A 9,036-nucleotide genomic window follows, 5' to 3' on the forward strand; every position below is an offset into this window, starting at 1 on the left:
AACCAGATAGATGTGTGGGGGGACAGCAGCAGGTGGGCACCCTAGCATCCTCTGCTTTCTGGAATTGCTAGTGGCAGTAAGAAGGGGGTGCATGGTAATTGTGACACCTAAATGAGCACTACTGGTTAGATGTTCAGCATAAATGGCCCTCAGTGAAATCATGTAATTTCTGAAACTACTGACTCCTACAGGAGGGATGATGGATTTGTGAAGGGTGGAGTACAGTCTTCATTATAAGTAGATGGCGAGATGAAGGGAAAAATTAAATATACCTTTCAGCACCTTTGTTTGTTGAGGACTAGGGATGCTTATTCGGATTCCGCGGAAGTGCAATTTCCGAAATTCCGATCGGAAATTGCATTTCCGCATCGGAATGCGGAAATCGGTAATGCAAGTGCGTTAGGCGGATTTCCGCCGGAAATCGCGGAAATTTTCGCAGGAAATCGCAGAAATTCCGCCCGACTTTAACATTGATTTTCTCAAAAACTATAAGGTCTTTTTAAAAACTGTTTTTTGCATCTTGTTCACAAGATTCAGTTTAATAAACCCTAAAAAGGGGTGTTTCTAGGACTTACGGGGGCTTTGCTATTAATCACTAAAGTTGGCAGATTTTTACTGTAATGTAAAATGCAGAAAATCTGCTTCTGCCTATTTTCTACATTAACATTACAGTAAAAATCCGCCAACTTTAACGGTTAATAGCAAAGTCCCCGTACGTCCTAGAAACACCAAATTTGTAGGGTTTATTAATCTGACTCTTCTGAACGAGATGCAAAAAAAGTTTTCAAAAAGACCTTATAGTTTTTGAGAAAATTGATATTAAAGTCGGGCAGAATTTCCGTGATTTCCGGCGGAAATTCCGCATTGGAATGCGGAAATTGGTAGCGGAAAGCGGAATCGGTATTTGGCAATGGCGAAATGCGGAATTACCGCGGAATCGGAAATTGGCATTTCCGACCATCACTATTGAGGACAATAAGTGGCATATATATAATTTAGCAATAAGTTGGAGAAAACAACAATTATTGGGTGGGGTTATCAGCGGCATCCAGTAAATGTAACAGACATTAGGAATAACTATGAGAGAATTGTAAGTTCATTCTCACGACCAGGGATGAGAGAAAATGCCTCAGACATTATTTTGTTCATTGAATTGCCATTCTAAGAATTTCAAGAAAACTCCCATACGTGCTTTCAAAAAAGAGTTTTTAAGAAAATCAATTTTAAAATTATGATTTGAAAAAAATATTTTTATAACGCGGTTAAATGACGCTTTGGCCAGGAATCCCTGGTAAATATACCTATTATTTGCACTAATAAAAGTAAAACTTTAAAAAATGATGTGGAATTCCCTCTTCAGAGTCTCTGTAATTCATCTTTACTCTGGTATAGCCAGAGTGCAGAGCCTGGGCTGCATGGGGCTCCACTGCCTGAGCCATACCAGCCCGCATGGCCTATGATGTGGTGATGGGGAATCTTGAAGATAGGCTGGCAATATGCAGCAGTACTTTGGCTGTATAACTATCCCTGGCAAAGAATTGACACTTCCACTGGGTTTTTTTGCCCTCTTGTTTCCACTGTTTTCCTTAACATACCTAGAACATTTGGTGATTCTAGCATGTATGGGGGATTTGCTATTAACCAATGAAGTCGATGGTATTCTTTAATGTGTTTCCACCCCAAAAATTGCAGAAATGTGTAAAGGTGAAAATGAATGTTAATGTATGGCGTTGTTGTGAAAATCTGTGGTGAGTGAGAAAAGCCCAATTCGAACGAGATCACAGATAAAAAATGTGATCACTTAACCCTACCTACAAGCAGATTCAGCCATGTGTGGCATTGCTGGACTTCAAAATCATTGAGTGGTGTGAGCCACGGTGAGGTAAATTACTGCATGTCCAATATCTGTCCTTAGCGTTGAACTGCTACTCAGTACCTATAGAATGAAACCTCATTGCCATTGACTGGTGGCACGCTGCCAGCCTGTGCCACAACTTTTGAAAAAAATACTGTTTTTGAAACCAGGTATCAGGTTTTAATAAGCACCCGAGTGTTCGCCCACGTGGGCTCTTTTAAAAATGATTTGACACTTGAATTAATACAACTTTTTTTCTCAATGGGAAAAATTGCTGGCTGGAATTTCTTGCTCATTAATATTTTTTTAAGTTTTCCTTCCGATTGAGCTCCCTCGAAAACAAAATCCCAGGCTATATATTCTAGAGTGATGCTCCCCCAATATGTCCTATCCTTAGGTTCCAGGAAATCCTGATAAAGCATTATTGTCGAGATGAGCAGAGGCTTAAAGGGGAGCTAAGAGCAATGCTCATGGAAAAATACTTTTATTCACCTGAATGAGACTCTTCTCCCTCAGACAATGCCCACATGAAGCCAACAATTGTTTTTGCCAGTAGCTTGTGAGCAATGTCAAATTGCCTCATCTTCCAGGGAATTGTAGAATTTCAAAAGCCAGCTTATATACCTTGGCCAGGAATTGAACCCAGGTCTGAGCGCTTGGTAGATAGCTCACTTAACTGCTATACCACCACCAACACTACGTTCCAAAACCAGCCTAGCATGTACCATTATGATATATCCTAGAGAAAAATGAGCTTGCTTAAAGATTTGTAGGCTTTCAAAAGCCAGCTTACACATACCTTGGCCGGGAATTGAACCCAGGTCTGAGTGCATGGTAGATAGCTCTCATAACCGCTATACCACCACCAACGCTACATGCTGAAGCCATGCTGGGGATGTATGTGTGTCTTTTGGAGGAAGGAAGTAAGTCTGCTCCAAGAAGTTTCAGCATGTAGTGTTGGTGGTATAATGGTTAGGATAGCAGCCTACAGAGCGTTATGCCTGGGTTCTATTCCTGGCCAATGTGAGTTGGCTTTTGACATACTACACATCCTTAAGCAAGCTTATTTTTCTCTAGGATGTATCATAATGGTACATGCTAGGCTGGTTTCAGAATGTAGTGTTGGTGGTGGTATAGCGGCTAAGAGAGCTATCTACCACGCACTCAGACCTGGGTGCAATTCCTGGCCAAGGTATGTAAGCTGGCTTTTGAAAGCCTACAAATCTTTAAGCAAGCTCATTTTTCTCTTGGATATATCATAATGGTACATGCTAGGCTGGTCTCAGAATGTAGTGTTGGTGGTGGTATAGCGGTTAAGAGAGCTATCTACCATGCACTCAGACCTGGGTTCAATTCCCAGCCAAGGTATGTAAGTTGGCTTTTGAAAGCCTACAAATCTTTAAGCAAGCTCATTTTTCTCTTGGATATATCATAATGGTACATGTTATTCTGGTTTCAGAATGTAGTGTTGATGGTGGTATAGCGGTTAAGAGAGCTATCTACCATGCACTCAGACCTGGGTTCAATTCCTGGCCAAGGTAAGTTGGCTTTTGAAAACCTACAAATCTTTAAGTAAGCTAATTTTTCTCTAGGATATATCATAATGGTACATGCTAGGCTGCCTTCATTATGTAGTGTTGGTGACGATATAGAGGTTAAGAGAGCTATCTACCAAGCACTGAGACCTGGCTTCAATTCCCGGCCAAGGTATATAAGCTGGCTTTTGAAATTCTACAATTCCCTGGAAGATGAGACCCTCCTCCCTCCGGGGGTGAGAAAGGGAGGAGGGAGTGAGGGAAGTAATATAAGGAACAACAATTAGCTAGAAACAAGCCTATAAGAGCCTAACTAAACTCTCCCTAGCAGAGTCTGTCAGCAGCTGTCCCTTAACTAATTAGTGTAGGCAGACTAGTGAGTAAAACGGCACAATGACCTTGCATTTTATAAGGGGGTGGGGCTCTAGGAGTGAGTGCAGTCTGATTGGCAACAATTTGCCTGCTGACTGTGATGTAGAGGGTCAAAGTTCTGCTCAATAGAGCATTATGGGGCAAATCAAACTTCCGGGAAAGTTCTCCTTCGCAGACGAACGTGAACCACCCGAAGTTCGCCTGGAACCGTTCGCCGGCTAACCGTTCGGGACATCTTTAATCCACATACATTTCGGTTCGCAATACGCACTTATGATAATCACATCGATGAAGGGCAACTTCCAGCTCTGAATGTGGAAGTGAAAGCCTATTGAATACACCATAGGATGCATCGTAATGTAGGTGTTAGCCAGGTGAGTTGACCCTGCATATCCTGCTCTTGCCCCCGACACTGTGCAGGACGGTCTCCGCTGTTCACTAAAGCATTCTTGCTCCTCTCTGATGCTCACCGCTGTTGTCTGTTTGGTGCTATGTGTAGTTCTGCAGAAGATGTTGGTGGTATAAGTCTCAAAGTATATGGGAAGAGTCTCCTGAACATATGTCAAAACATCTATCAATACAGGTTGAACTAGACACAAAAATAGAATCACAAGCTAGATGTGTTAAATTCGATCCTCTGTTGAAAAACATTGTTTATACCTGATATTGCTATTCGAAGCATGCCCCTGATGACGCCATAGCGAAACCTGTCGGGCTTACGAATGGTAGATGTGAAGACAGCACTTCATAGATTTGTGAAATGCGATTGTACTTTGAGGGTCCCTTTTACAAGGGCCCGGATTTGAGTATTGTACTTGTTTTGAGAAGCAATAAACTGTGAAGCATTTTAACAGAGTACTGTAACAATGTGTGTCAGCACGACTACCGATATCTGATTATTTGATGATCTGCAGTATCATCAAATAATACAGATATACAAACAGGAACGTAAACTTTATTACACAAGTGTAGTGATTGGTGCAAACAGTAATTCAGGAGTACTCCTTTTGGTGATAGCCCTTGGAGGCTGAGGCTATCACCAGACAGAGAGTGGTCGTACAGGCAGAGTCAGTAACAGGTCTGTCAGCAGCGCTACAGAATCGTTAGGCAAAATCGTAGTCAAATAACAGCCGAGGTCGGCAACGTGTCGGACAGGTAAGGTACAGAATAAGGAAGGCAGGAGAATAGTCAAGGTACAGGCAGAGTTCAAAACACAATAGAAAATACAATGGTATTGAATACTACTGATTACAGCTATCAAAGGTCTGAGAAAGAACAACTGACAGGCAGATTCTTATATGCTAAGGATCATTCAGCAGTGCCGCCCAGAAGCCCAGCCAATCAGGATGCTAGATGAAGTCAGCTGACCGGCGGGTCAGCTGACTCTTCTTCTCAAACAATAAAGGTCGTGCCGCTGGGCGTGCGCATGCGTAGCCCATAGGATGCATCGTAATGTAGTTGTTAGCCAGGTGAGTTGACCCTGCATATCCTGCTCTTGCCCCCGACACTGTGCAGGACATTCTCGCTGTTCACTAAAGCATTCTTGCTCCTCTCTGATGCTCACCACTGTTGCCTGTTTGGTGCTATGTATAGTTCTACAGAAGATGTTGGTGGTATAAGACTCAAAGTATATGGGAAGAGTCTGCTGAACATATGTCAAAACGTCTATCAATATTCAATACAGGTTGAACTAGACACAAAAATAGAATCACAAGCTAAACGTATAAATTTGATCCTCTGTTGAAAAATATTGTTTATACCTGATATTGCAATTCTGGGATTAGCTATTTTTTTTCCAGCTGCATCTGTAGATGTTGATCTGTCTTAGATGATGAATATAAGGTGCTGGTGATTGTGTGTTCCCTTACTGTGCCACTGTTACCGGTGACAGTCACTCAGCTGTGTGACATGGACTTGTCTCCTATACAGTCTGTCTGTTATCTGCTATCACTTCTCTCTGTCACTTACTATGGAGCAGTCATAGCCTGGAGCCTGGACACTCAGTGTAGACTCAATGCCTCGAGATTTGTGTTTGAATATGAATATTATAAAGAGGGAGATTTTATTGTAGGAGGATTAATCTCTGCTCACTATGAATCCCGAAGAAGAGGTCTGGAAGAGATCGATAAATTTCTAGTGTCTCCGGTCTGTCAATTGTAAGTCTTTTTCTGCCATTTGTTTGCCTTTTCTGTATATCTTATCAAAGGGGATCTTGTCTGGTATTAGGTGGCCTGATTTCCGGCCATTGCTTGAGCAGAGCACATGACCCTTGTGAATTAGAGTCTTCTCCAGATCTAGCACCACTGTGTGGTGGGGAATCTTGGCAGTAGTGATGCTCGGATACCCCTGATCATGAATTTGAGTAAATCCGGCCACGGCAGTATCAACATCTGAATGTGCCGTGATCGTGATCCGGATTTGGAATGGAATTCCGAATTCGGCTCGAATTTTAGTCGTGATTACATGTAGAATCCGTGATCACGGCCTTGATCATGAATTTGACTTTAACGTTAATCCCAAAGCCCCTCATACATGCTACAACCACTAAAATTTGATTTCTAAGAAGCAGAAATAGGTGTGGCACTCCCTTCCATGCGCACAGCGTGACCAAACATCCAGCCGGATGCGAAACGGCCGTCGCCGACACGTTTTTTGCCCGCACCACCCATTCTATCAACACCATCACAGAATGTATGTATATGCATGAACTTAATTTTTATGTACTACGTTACATCACCCCTTTATTCACATACTATGTATCTGAAGCAATAAATCAAGTCATTTCAGATGGATGATGCACACTGCTGCTTCTTTGATACACAACAATCACCAAAAGTGCATGGGTTATAAAGGTGAGAAGTGGATACAACTTAAAAAAAAATGTAAAAAGAAATTTTCGTTTTTGAGAAAACGTTAAAGTTAAATTAACACTTAAAAGAGACTCTGTAACAACATTTTCAGCCTTATTTCTTCTATCCTATAAGTACCTATACCTGTTCTAATGTGGTTTGTCTTACTGCAGCCTTTCCTAGCTGCACAGCGGCTGTATTATTTCTGTTGTATAATCTAATCTTCTTTCCTCTGATGGCTTTGTCGGGCTCAGGCAGGAATGTGCTGTCTGCTGTTGTAGGCAGAAGCTATACACACCCTCTCCATGCCCCCTCCAGGCTCTGTGTGAGTCATAGACTGAGCTCCTCTCAGCCTATCAAATGCTGGTTAGCAGCCATGTCTTTTGTTTGTAAACACTGCCTAAAACTGGCAATTACAAGCCAGGATTGCAGCAGGGAGTGGCAGAAACAGCACAGAGGGGCCCAGGAGAACATAAGGAATAGAATGGTATGCTTTTTATTGTAAGAATTTTAGAGTGCAGATTCTCTTTAAATGCGGCTATTAATTGGTATTATTATTATTATTATTATTATTGGCACGCTGGCACAGTACAATGTCACTGACTACACTGAGTGACTACAACTAACTTAGGTTGATTACTCACAGGCTGGCTAGCTAAATACAAGTATCAAATACAGTAATAGAGCAATGAAATGAGAGAGAATGCTGGGTTTTACACACAAAAAAATGCTCTTGCTTTGTACACTATGGCCTGGAGATGCTCTCTCAGTGCCAAAGGACGGAGCTCTGGAAATGGCCGCTGCTTTATATACAGGAGGGGAGGGGAGGGGAGGGCAGAGCCTCCCCTCCTATGATTGGTTGCTAGGGCCTACACTGGGAGCCTCTGATTGGCCCAGTGACGTAATTTACCACTCACAGATATCCGACCGTGTGGTTCAAATGGTTGAGGATATTTGCCAGGTAATTCATACATATATTTGGTACCCCCATGTCCCCAGCTTCTGATGATGATTTCATAATATCTGATTATCTTCTAGGTTTTTTTTTTACCCCAGATGAACTGACTGATCATAATTTTAACTGTGGCAATTTTACCCGACCATATTAAAGTGATCCTAAAGTAAAAAAAAAAATGACTTTTACTCACCTGGGGCTTCCAATAGCCCCCTGCAGCTGTCCGATGGCCTCGCCGTGTCCCTCCGATCCTCCTGTCCCTGCCGGCAGCCACTTCCGGTTTTGCCGTCAGGAGCCGACAGGCTGGGAACGCGAGTAATTCTTCGCGTTCCCAGACACAATATCACCCTCTAGGCTGCTATAGCATATAGCATTAAGCATATAGCAGCATAGAGGGCGATATTGTGGCTGGGACGCGAACAATCACTCGCGTTCCCAGCCTGTCGGCTCCTGACGGCAAAACCAGAAGTGGCTTCCGGCGGGGTTAGGGGGATCGGAGGGACACGGCGAGGGCACCGGACAGCTGCAGGGGGCAATTGGAAGCCCCAGGTGAGTAAAAGTCATTTTTTTTTTACTTTATTATCACTTTAAATACTTCTCTTTCTATTTTTATTTTGTGTGTTAGTAAAGATATATAATTCAGTTTAAAAGTCAGTTTGGAGAAAGAAACTAGCTGCGTAATTAGGTTTGTGATGGTAGTGTCAGATCACTGGAACATAACATTTCTTTGTATACTATATATATATATATATATATATATATATATATATATATATATATATATATATATATATATATATACATATATATATATACACATATATATATATATATATATATTTTTATTTTTTTACTTGTATATATATATTTATTGCATCAAGTGGCAGGGTTTTTTATGGGATTTGATAGGGCAATTATAACATCATCATCATCAATCACAATGTGTATTCCTGTTATATTAATACCTGTAATCTCAGAATGTGCTCTGGTCTTCCCAGCTAAGTTCTCCATTATTAAATCCAAAATCAGTGGAAAACGTGTGCAGCCTTGGTGGGTTCCATTTGCTATTTTAAAGGTGTCTGATAACATTCCTAAGTTATATACCATAGCAGATGGATCCTGTTAAAGACCTTCTCTGCATCCAAAGTTAAAAACAGGCAAGGCCCCTGTTTCTTTTTCTGCATATTGTATAAGGTTTAGGAAACATCTTGTTCCATCTGATGCCTGTCTGCCTTGTATGAAACCCACCTGGTTGGCATGTATTAAAGAGAATCTGTATTGTTAAAATCGCACAAAAGTAAACATACCAGTGCGTTAGGGGACATCTCCTATTACCCTCTGTCACAATTTCGCCGCTCCTCGCCGCATTAAAAGTGGTTAAAAACAGTTTTAAAAAGTTTGTTTATAAACAAACAAAATGGCCACCAAAACAGGAAGTAGGTTGATGTACAGTATGTCCACACATAGAAA

Source organism: Hyperolius riggenbachi, chromosome 1, assembly GCF_040937935.1.
Source record: "Hyperolius riggenbachi isolate aHypRig1 chromosome 1, aHypRig1.pri, whole genome shotgun sequence".
Taxonomy (NCBI): Eukaryota; Metazoa; Chordata; class Amphibia; order Anura; family Hyperoliidae; genus Hyperolius; species Hyperolius riggenbachi.